This window comes from Trachypithecus francoisi, unplaced genomic scaffold (genome assembly GCF_009764315.1).
Source record: "Trachypithecus francoisi isolate TF-2019V2 unplaced genomic scaffold, Tfra_2.0 Lachesis_group5, whole genome shotgun sequence".
Lineage (NCBI taxonomy): Eukaryota > Metazoa > Chordata > Mammalia > Primates > Cercopithecidae > Trachypithecus > Trachypithecus francoisi.
Window position 1 is genome coordinate 141862327 of NW_022681470.1, and position 10781 is coordinate 141873107.

The window sequence follows — 10781 nt, forward strand, 5'->3', positions numbered from 1 at the left end:
TTGATACACGTGCTCATGCATATTTGCACACACGGATACACACACATCCATGTACCATCACACAAACATGCACACATTCAATACACACATACCCATGCATATCCACACACACACGATACATGATTCACACACACATCCATGCACACACTTGATCCATACGCACCACACACATCCACACATTTTCACACACATGCACACACTTGATACACACCCATTCACATTGACACACACACATACACTTGATACACACACCCACATAATTCACACACACGATACACCCCCACGCAATTCACACACACACATGCACACACTTGATACACACATTCACACATTTTCACACACATGCACACATCTGATACATACACACAGATTCACACATTCTCATACACGCACACACTTGTTACATACCCATGCACATTCACACACATGCACATATGCACACACTTAATGCACATACACCCATGCACATTCCCACACACATGTACACATGCACACACCTGGATACACACACATCTATGCACATTCACACACTCGGACATATACATGCACACACTCAACAAACACACCCATGCACATTCACACACACAGTACACACCTCATACACATGCACATGACATACACTCACACACTCAGGCATACACACATACTCTTTCACACTTCTCAACACAAAACATACTCATGGACACACACTCTCACACGCACCCACACTCAGGCACACACACATTCATTCCCACCCATCTACACATATGCGCTCACACACACTTCCTGCGCCGAGCAGCCCTCAGCCCCCGGGAACAGAGCGGGTTTGGGGTGGAGGCGGGCTGCTGTCCTGACTCTGTGGGTGGCCCTGCACCCCTCCCACCGTGCCATGACCCTCGCTGGCTCAATCACTCCTTCCTGGTGCTGACTGAGGGCCACCTGAGGGCCGGCCACTGTCTAGGCAGGAGACATGGCGGGGAGCGAGGAAGGGGAGGTCCCATCTCCATCTCCCCATGCTGAATGGGCACGGACCTTGGCAACCCACCCACTGGCCTCTGGGTCTGGGGTCGCAGCCTCTCCATGTCCTTAATTTCAATGCTTCACCTCAACTGCCCCTCAGCCATCTGAAGGGGGGTCCTGGACCCTGTCCCTGCCAGCACCCACTCCAGCCACACCTCCACAGGGCCACCCACAGCTTCAGAAGCTGAGCCAGGCCAGAGCACTGGAAAGGGGCTGTGCTCGGGGGTTGTGGGGGGCGTGGGGATTGAAAGTGCTGGAATGCTGGGCATCTTCAACTTCCCTTTCACTTTCCCTCTCGGGGGCACTGCTGGGCACGCTTCCTCCTTCCCTAAGCCCCCTCCCACCTGGCTGATGAGGACTGGGCTCCTGGCTTCCCTCCTGCCTCTGTGGCCAGGACTTCTCAGTCTCCCATGTGGCATCTCTTCCTCCCCGGGTCCCTCCTTGGCCTTGGTCTTGATGCCCTTGGGGATCTCATTCTTGGGGCTCAAATGACCAAACGTATGTCACCAGCTTTTCCTTTCTCTCAAGAACTGGCCAAAGTTGCCAAAGTTGCCAGAACAGCTCCATCAGCCCCTGGCCCACCCCCCATTCCATGTTCTGTGTTTCCCCCACCAGGGCAGGAATCACACCTGCCCTCTTGGCGTGTCCGGGGCAGAGAGCAAGAAACAATCACCCAGACCCTCCTTCACAGATTTAGATCAACGCTTGCAGTAAACAACACAGTAGGATGGAGAACAGTCAGGCGGTTCCTCAAAGACTTAAACACGGCCGGGCACGGTGGCTCACGCCTGTAATCTCAGCACTTTGGGAGGCCGAGACAGGCGGATCACAAGGTCAGGAGATGGAGATCATCCTGGCTAACATGGTGAAACCCCGTCTCTACTAAAAAAAATACAAAAAACTAGCCAGGCGAGGTGGTGGGTGCCTGTAGTCCCAGCTACTTGGGAGGCTGAGGCGGGAGAATGGTATAAACCCAGAAGGCGGAGCTTGCAGTGAGCTGAGATCTGGCCACTGCACTCCAGCCTGGGCGACAGAGCGAGACTCTGTCTCAAAAAAAAAAAAAAAAAAAAAAAAAGACTTAAACACACTGTCACCATGCCACTTGGCAAATCCACTCTTAGGGCTCAACGTAAGAGAATGGCAAACATCTGTTTACAGCAGCATTATTCACAACAGCCAAAAAGCAGAAACAATCCAAATGTCCATCAACGGGTGAATGGATCAAAAAAACATGGTCCACCCAGACAGTGGAATATTACTCAGCCATGAAAAGGAGTGAAGTGCCGAGACAGGCCACAGCGTGGATGAACCTTGAAAACAAGGTGCTCAGTGAGAGACGCCAGACACAAAAGGCCACACACTGTTGGCTCCCTTTATACGGAATGTCCAGAATAGGCCAATCCATAGAGATAGAAAGTGGATTTGTGGTCAGCAGGGGCCAGGGGGAGGGAGGAACGGGAAGAAACTGCTTGTGGGTACAGGTTTCTTTTTGGGGTGATAGAAATGCTCCAGGATTAGATAGTGGTGATGGTTGCACAACACAATTAGAATAAATGCCACCAAACTGTAAGCTTTAATGGGGTGAATTTTTTTTTTTTTTTTTTTGAGATGGAGTTTTGCTCGTTGCCCAGGCTGGAGTACAATGGCAAGATCTCAGTTCACCCCAACCTCCACCTCCCAGGTTCAAGCGATTCTCCCGCCTCAGCCTCCCGAGTAGCTGGGATTACAGGCATGCGCCACCACGCCCGGCTAATTTTATATTTTTAGTACAGACAGGATTTCACCATGTTGGCTAGGCTAGTCTTAAACTCCTGACCTCAAGTGATTCACTTGTCTGGGCCTCTCAAAGTGCCGGGATTACAGGCATGAGCCACTGCGCGTGGCCGAGGTTTGCATTTTAGAAAGACCCTTCTGGCCCCCCATGCAGAGATGCTCTTCAAATTCAACCCTTTCCTGACAGAAGCGGCCCCTTGTCCTACTGCGGGTACATCTATCTGGGTCCCCAGTGCCACCTGCCCCCTCCACCCACCCACTCTGGCCAGGCCTGAGTGTTCTCCTGCTGCCTTCTCATGTTCTAGAGTTCAGCCAAGCCTACCACCCACACCCCACACCTCACTCCCAACTGGCCTCTGATCTCCAGGCTGGAAGCTGCTGTCTTTTGTTTTTTTTTTTTGAGACAGAGTCTTGCTCTGTTTCCCAGGCTGGAGTGCAGTGGTGTGATCATAGCTCACTGTTCACTACAGCCTTGACCTCCTAGGCTCAAGTAATCTTCCCGCCTCGGCTCCTCAAAGTGCTGGGACTGTGCCCAGCTGGTTTGGCAATTCTTTCTGTGAAACCTTCTCTGTCAACCTCCGTTCTTCCAGCATCCTGGCTCACTTTTCCCCTCTCCCTCCCTGAACACACCCACCCCCCACCTACACCCAAGCCCAATGCACATTCTATGGCAATTATTTCTATACCTGCCTGCCTGCCTGCCCTGTGGTCATGCACAATTCGAGGGCAAAAGCCTCTCTTCTTCATTCTGTATTCCAAGTCCCTAATGCACAATCTGGCATTCAGTACATGCTCAACAAATGTTTGTTGAATAAATGAAGATGAAACTTTCCATATCCCTCAGGCATTTTATTTTATTTTTGAGACAGGGGTCTCACTCTGTTGCCCAGGCTGGTCTTGAACTCCTGGCCACAGGGGATCCTCCTGCCTCAGTCGAAGTCTATTTTAAAAATAATAATAAAGGCTGGGCATGGTGGCTCATGCCTGTAATCCCAGCACTTTGGGAGGCTGAGGGGGACAGATCACTTGAGGTCAGGAGTTTGAGACCAGCCTAGCCAACATGGTGAAACCCCATCTCTATTAAAAATACAAAAAAAAAAAAAAAAATAGATGGGCATAGTGGCACATGGCTATAATCCCAGCTACTCTGGAGGACGAGGCAGGAGGATTGCTTGAACCCAGGAGGCGGAGGTTGCGGTGAGCTGAAATTGCGCCACTGCACTCCAGCCTAGAGGACAGAGTGAGAGACTGTCTTAAAAAAATGAAAAAAATAAAAATAGAAATTTCTGTACAGTGTAAGCAGAAAAGCCAACGACGGCTTTAACATACAAGTACCATATGGCACAGAGAGTCCCTTGACTAGGCGGTAGAGGAAGAAGGATTTGAACCTGGATTTCTGACTGTACAGCCTTTGCCCTAAATCCACCTGCTGTGCTGCAGCTCTCTCCGTATTCTTTTGCTTTTGGAATGATACATGTACGTCACACCCCAAGTGCAGGGGTTACTCGGTGAAAACAGTCGTTATTTTTCAACAGGGAGAGAGGGTGAGAGCATATGATGCATCTTTCAGTCTGTGGCATTTTCAGAGACAGCAATGAAGATCCTGAGTTTCCTTTCAATGTTGTTTCCCTTTCTCCCCTACCCCCATTTCTTTCTTTTTTTCTTTTCTGAGACAGAGTCTTGCTCTGTTGCCCAGGCCGGAGTGCAGTGGTACAATCTCAGCTCACTGCAACCTCCGTCTCCTGGGTTCAAGCACTTCTCCTGCCTCAGCCATCTGAGTAGCTAGGATCACAGGTGTATGCCACCACCCTGGCTAATTTTTTATTTTTAGTAGACAAGGTTTCGCTATATTGGGCAGGCTGGTCTCGAACTCCTGACCTCAGGTTATCCGCCCGCCTCCCAAAGTGCTGAGATTATAGGTGTAAGCCACCGTGCCCAGCCCTGCCTCCCATTTCTGATTCCTCCTCATCTAATAATTACCAGGGACACAGACTCATTTCTGAATCTAAAGCCCAAGATGCCACGTGATCCTGGTTTGTCTAGCCTGACAGACTGCTGCTGTCCTGGTTGGCTTTGACCCCTGGGGAGATGGCCCAACCTAGCACCTTAGGTCCTCTCTTCCTTGGCAAGGGGTGGGTGGACAACTGACAGGCGAGCTGCCCCTTGGATAACAAGAACAGCAGCTGGAATTCAGAGGTCCCTGCCTGATCTCTTCTTGCGCCCAGTCTAGCTGCTCCTCCACATGGTTCTGGAAGTTTCCATATCCCTGGTCTTAGAGTGTAGGTTGTTATCCCAGATCTCTTGGCTCCAGGTGAGAACTTCAGAGCTTGCAGCCTGGGTTTAAATCCCTCCTCTACCCCTTTCTTTTCTTTTTCTTCTTTTGTTTTTTTTTTTAAACCAAGTCTCCTTCTGTCACCCAGGCTGGAGTGTGGTAGCACGATCTTAGCTCACTGCAGCCTCTGCCTCCTGGGTTCGAACAATTCTCCTGCCTCAGCCTCCTGAGTAGCTGGGATTACAGACGCCCGCCACCATACATGGCTAAGTTTTGTATTTTTAGTAGAGACGGGGTTTCACCATGTTGACCAAGCTGGTCTTGAACTCCTGACCTCAGGTGATCCACCCGCCTCAGCCTCCCAAAGTGCTGGGATTACAGGCATGAGCCACTGCTCCTGGCCTCCTCCACCTCTTTCTATCTTTGTGACCTTGGGTATGATGTATTTTGCCTCAATTTTTTTGTTTATTTTTATTTTTATTTTATTTTTAGAGACAGGGTCTTGTTCTGTCACCCAGGCTTCAGTATACTGGTACAATCATAGCCAACTGCAGCCTCCAACTCCTGAGTGCAAGTGATCCTCCTGCCTCAGCCTCCCAAGTAGCTGGGACTGCAGACATTTGCCACTATGTCCAGCTAATTTTGTTGTTATTATTATTATTATTATTTCTGCAGAGAGAGAGTCCCACTATGTTGCCCAGGTTGGTCTCAAACTCCTGGCCTCAAGTTATCTCCCTGACTCGGCCTCTCAAAAGTGCTAGGATTATAGGCGTGAGTCACTGCACCTGGCCTGCCTCAATTTCTTTATCTGAAAACAGGGCTAATGACAGTAGCTACCCCAAAGTTTTTGTTGGAAGGAATCAATGAGCTTAAACGTGTCACGTGCTTAGGACAAGCCTGACATGTGATATTTATTCCCTCCTGGATGTTCCACTAGGGCAGGGGCTGGGGCTGTCTAGTCCACTATGGATCTTAAGAGTCTAGCAGGCATCCCCTATTTGTGGGATCAATAAACCTCCTCTCTTCAACAGGCCCTCCCTTTCTGTGGTGATCCTGTTTAAAGACTAAACACAGTAAAACTAGAATCATCGTTATTGATAACAATAGCAGCAACAGCAGCACACACCTTTGGGCTAAAATCTGAGGGGGAACCATTCTGACCTGCAGAATCCTTTCTGACCAAAAAAAAAAATGTTTTGTCTTGTAACCTGACCAGATTACTTTTGGCTATTATAATAGGTTCCCTTCTGGCAAACATCTCATTTTTCTTTTTTTTTTTTTTAATTTTTAAATTTTTATTTATGTCTTTGAGATGGAGTCTCACTCTGTTGCCCAGGCTGGAGTGCAGTGGTGCATTCTTGGTTCACTGCAAGCTCCGCCTCCCAGGTTCAAGCGATCTGGGGCTACAGGCATGCACCACCACATGCAGCTAATTTTTTTTTTTTTGTATTTTTAGTAGAGACAGGGTTTCACCATGTTGGCCAGGCTGGTCTCAAACTTCGGACCTCAGGCGATCCGCCCACCTTGGCCTCCCAAAGTGCTGGGATTACAGGTGTGCGCCACCGCGCCTGGCCTCAATGAAACGCTCTCACAAGCACATCGTGGCATGCTGAGAAATGAATGAAGGTGCAGATGAGTCATGCCAATGAGGCCTTCCACATCTCCCTCAAAAGGGTACGTCTCTTCCCTGACCCTGAAGAACTGAGTTAGCTCTCCTTGACCCTGATGAGCTGAGTTAGTTCTCCTAAATTAACCTCCTTCCTTCTATTGCCCGGGCTGCTAGCATGTGTGTGCTGCAGTCTTCTCTGGGAAGGGCGGCCTTGCTGCCTTTCCAAGTTCTCCCAACTAGGGTTCCCCTTTGCTGGGGAGCCCCCCATCGTGTGTGCCAAGTGTATAGATGGCATTGGGGACACAAGATGCCCATCAAAGGAAGTGCAGGGACACACCTCCCTGAACATAGCACACTTGCTCCTGCCTCCTGGGCCTGTGTCCAAGTACTTCTGCTGCCTGGAATACCCTTCCCTGCCACGCCTGCCTGTGACCTGGCCCATACGTCATCCCTGCTGTGCCTTCCCCAACACCCCAGGGATGCATCAGGCTTTTTTTTCCAGGCTCCCATTGCAGCCTGCTGTACATAATTCTGTCTTATGCTCCCCGCAGCAGGCCTCAGGCCAGGATGGCAAGGGCGCATGCTGGAATCCTGGTTCCTGCGAGTTTTGGGGAGGATTAAATGAGAGAATATGTCAGTGGTGCTTGGCATGGTGCTGAGCACGTGGCGGAGGCTGTCGCATGCCAGCAAGAGGGGTTTTAGATGCAGAGCAGGGACCACATTGTACATATCTTACATTCCTTCATACCCCAACATCTGACTTCAGGCCCCGGGCTTCCCTGTAGCAACTGGCATCTCTATTCTGCAAGAGGAAATTGAAATCTACATTCCTCCTCATCCCCCTGCACCTCTCAAAGCACACAAACAAAGATGCAGCTCCACGAACCCAGTCTCGGGTAAAACTGTGTTCGTGTCACTGACAAGCCCTCCTCGTGGTTTCCTACAGCGTTCACAGTCATTCCCCGGGAGCCTTCATACCCCACTGTCTCTGCACAAAATTCCACCCTGGGGAGGCTGTAGAGTTTAGTTTCCTGTGCGTAAGAGATACCACGTGACCTTCAAGAGTCTTTTCCTCCACGCTTTCCTTCAGCAAGCGGACAGAACAAACCTCTTCCTACCCGGCGTCAGAGGTCTATGTGGGGCATCAGAGATCTATGTGGGGCCTCAGCATGGCTATCCGACAGCCCCTCATGCCCACCCCGTTCCTCGTGGTCCTCCTGGGAAGACCCTGTGTATAACCACAAATCCTGCAAGAGACCGTCTCTCATCTTCATTCTATCAGCTCTGATTCGAGCTGGCTCCCTGAAATAAGTTCAGCCCTAGGAAGATGGCCACTATCCAATGAGGCGCCAACGAAGACTCCAGCAGGGACCTGGGTGGCCAGTGATTCACAGGAGCCCATAGGACTCCCCTCTGAGACCTTATCATCCCCTTCCACATAGCACTCGGGGAACACACAGGCCACACCCTAGCCTCCCTGCAGTTCCAAGTTCTGCTCTAAAAATTGAGCCGCTCTCCCGGCACCCCAGTTTCCGGATGGGGAAGTTGAGGCACTGAGCCGTATGAGCTTTTTCCCCGGGTGGTCCGTAATCCGCTAGTGAATATCCACAAGGAAGCTTGGGCTTTTTATCTCAGGGTTTCCGAGCATGGTTATATTGTCAGAAGGACCCCAGACGCACGGTGCCCAGGCTGCGCGGGGCTGGACTGGCCCGGCTCCTCCTCGCCCCTGCAGTCCTGGCCACAGTGTCGCGCCAGCGTCTCCTCTCCTGTCTCGTCTCATCCCTGTGCCAGGGCCAAGCCACCTGCGATCCCTTCCAAACCACCTGCCGCTGACCACAGAAACCCAGGGGAACCTACAGGTTGGACCCTGAGGCCAGAGATGGGAGTGGGGAGGGCAGTGGGATGGAGGGGAAGAGCCACATAAGACAGAAAGACACAGGGACACGGGTCCTCTAGCTCAATCACAGCCCGGCTGAGGGGGAATAAAACGAAGCAGACAACTCATCCGTGTTCCACCCCAGCCTCTTCAGCACACTTTTCCCTTCTGAAAAGATTCCTTAACAAAGAGCTGCCTGCTTCTAGCAGGCCCCAACCCGGGTCTCAAATACTGGGATAGAAAGAAGCCGTTTTGTTTTGGCCAAACACAGTGGTTGTGGGTGAAAGAACTCACTCGGGCTGTCAGGGGCCAGCTCTGAGGAGCGACCTGGACTGCACTGCTGGCTCTGCCATTTGAGGCCAGGAGGCGTGATGGGGTCAGGAGGCTGGGGGCAGACTTCAGGACCAAAGCCAGGAGCTGTTGGAATCCCCTTCCTTCCCGCCAGGGGGTGGCATAAATCAGGGGGCGGGCAGTGGTTCCTGTGGGACACTAGTGTAGGAGAGAAAGTGAGCGCCCTTCCTTTTGAAAGGGCACAGCAGGGAAGGATGGATAACTTGGCAGAGGCCTGGGACAGTTTCCCGCAGGGACAGGTGCTGGGGGATTCTGGGGCCATCACCCTCCAGGGCCCCAGTGTGGGTGCTGGCTTGGTGGGGGGGCAGATTGGCTTCCCAGGGTGCGGCAGGCACCTCATGGTCTCTGGAGTCTCTGCTTGAGCTGGGGGAGCTGTCGGGGGCTCTGAGAGGGCCTGGACAGGTGGGATCTGAGGAGGAGTGCAGAAGTGTTGAGTGGGTGGGGACAGGGGCAGATATGCCTGGGGTCTGTCTTGGAGCTCTTAAGTTTTCCTGTGTGTGCTGGGGGATCTAAGTGACCCACTGTGTGCGTGTGTGTGTGTGTTTGGGGTTTTCAGAAAGATGGGTGGCTCTGGATGGGGAGCGGGGTGGTTCAGAATATCCATCGGGAGGTCTTGAGCATGGGTGGATTTTTCAGGAAGCCAGGATCCAGATGGGGCAGGATCAGTGGAGCTACCAGAGTGTGCTGGGTGGACGCCGGGGAGTGATGTTTAGGGGTGCCCTTGGGCATGGGGCAGCTGGGGTGGGAGATAGGCTAGCAGGCTGAGCTGAGGGCTGTGGGCCAGGGGTAGGAAATCCGATTTACAGAGGCCAGAGAGGGGTCCTGTGAGGTAAGCATGGGGGGTGGGTAGGGCCCTGAGGCTGGTCTCCCTGGGGAGAGGTGGGGGCAGTTCTGGGCCCAAGATAGGAGGACGTGAAGTGAGGGGGGCGGGGAGGGATGGCAGTGTTGTCCAGAAGGGAGGGGTCTGAGAGATCGGCAGAAGGTGGACGGGGATTCTTGGGCTTGGGGGGGCTTGTGGGGGGCTGATCGACGGAGTGGGGGGATGGGGAGCCCTGAGGGGTTTCCCGGAGAGGAGTCCTGAGGGTCACTGCAAAGGTGGGACGGGGGTCCAGGGCCTGCGGGGTCCTCACGGGGAGGGGCCGGAGTGGGGGAGGGGGATATCGCAGGAGCTCCCGGGGAGGGGTCCGGAGGGATTGGCAACGAGGGTGGGCAGGGTCCAGGGTCCCCCATGGGTCCCGGGCTGGGGATGCCGAGGCTCCCAGCGCGGGTTCCGGGGCACGACGGCCCAAGTCGCGGTCCTGCCGGTTCCCCTCCGGCCGCATCGCGGAGCCGCCGGTCTGAGCAGGCGCCGGGGAGGCCCGGCCCGCGCCGCCCTACCTGCGCCGAGCGCGCCGCCATCGCCGTGCCGAGCCTCGCCGCCCCGGGCTGCGCCGCCGGATCCCAGCCGCGCCGTTCGCCCCGCAGCCCCGGCCCGGCCCCCTCAGCCGCCCCCCGGGACCGCGGCCGCCGCCGGCTCCGCCGCTGCCATTTCACCCGCTGACAGGAGCCGCTGCCCCGCCCCCGAGGCCCCATCCGCCAATTCGCCGCCCCTAGGCGCTCTGGCTCCGCCCACCAGCCAGGAGTGACGGGGCGTCTGACCAATCTGTGACCACTCCGTGAGGCGGGCCCTGGCTACGTTCAGAAGGTTGCCGCCTCTGAGGAGAGAGCGAATTGAAATGAAGGAAGCGATGAAGGACAGGGAGCTTTACGTATCGGAATGAGAAATCCTGTTGATCAACACCTGATGAGACCAATAGCAAGGAAAGAGGGGTGTGTCTCTGAGGAAAGGCTGCGGCCCTCAGGAACACCAGGCAGCCGCGGCCAAGCGTTTGGCGCTAAGCCCCGCCCAGAGCCGGGCTTTC

At 53.6% G+C, this 10781-nt stretch overlaps 1 protein-coding gene across 5 annotated transcripts in view; it reads right to left on the minus strand.

Annotated features, from left to right (window-relative positions):
- The window catches only part of EVI5L (ecotropic viral integration site 5 like), a 33000-nt gene extending 22550 nt beyond the window's left edge, over positions 1-10450 (minus strand). For 2 of the 5 annotated variants that reach the window (XM_033195478.1, XM_033195477.1), the window contains exons 1-2: positions 10258-10450; positions 8824-9018 (exon numbers count right to left, since the gene is read on the minus strand). The gene's annotated coding sequence lies outside the window, so the exon portion shown is untranslated. The remainder of the gene's footprint in view (positions 1-8823; positions 9019-10257) is intronic. The other 3 variants (XM_033195480.1, XM_033195476.1, XM_033195479.1) reach the window with 2 other exon arrangements.
- Between the last annotated feature and the right edge of the window lie 331 nt (positions 10451-10781).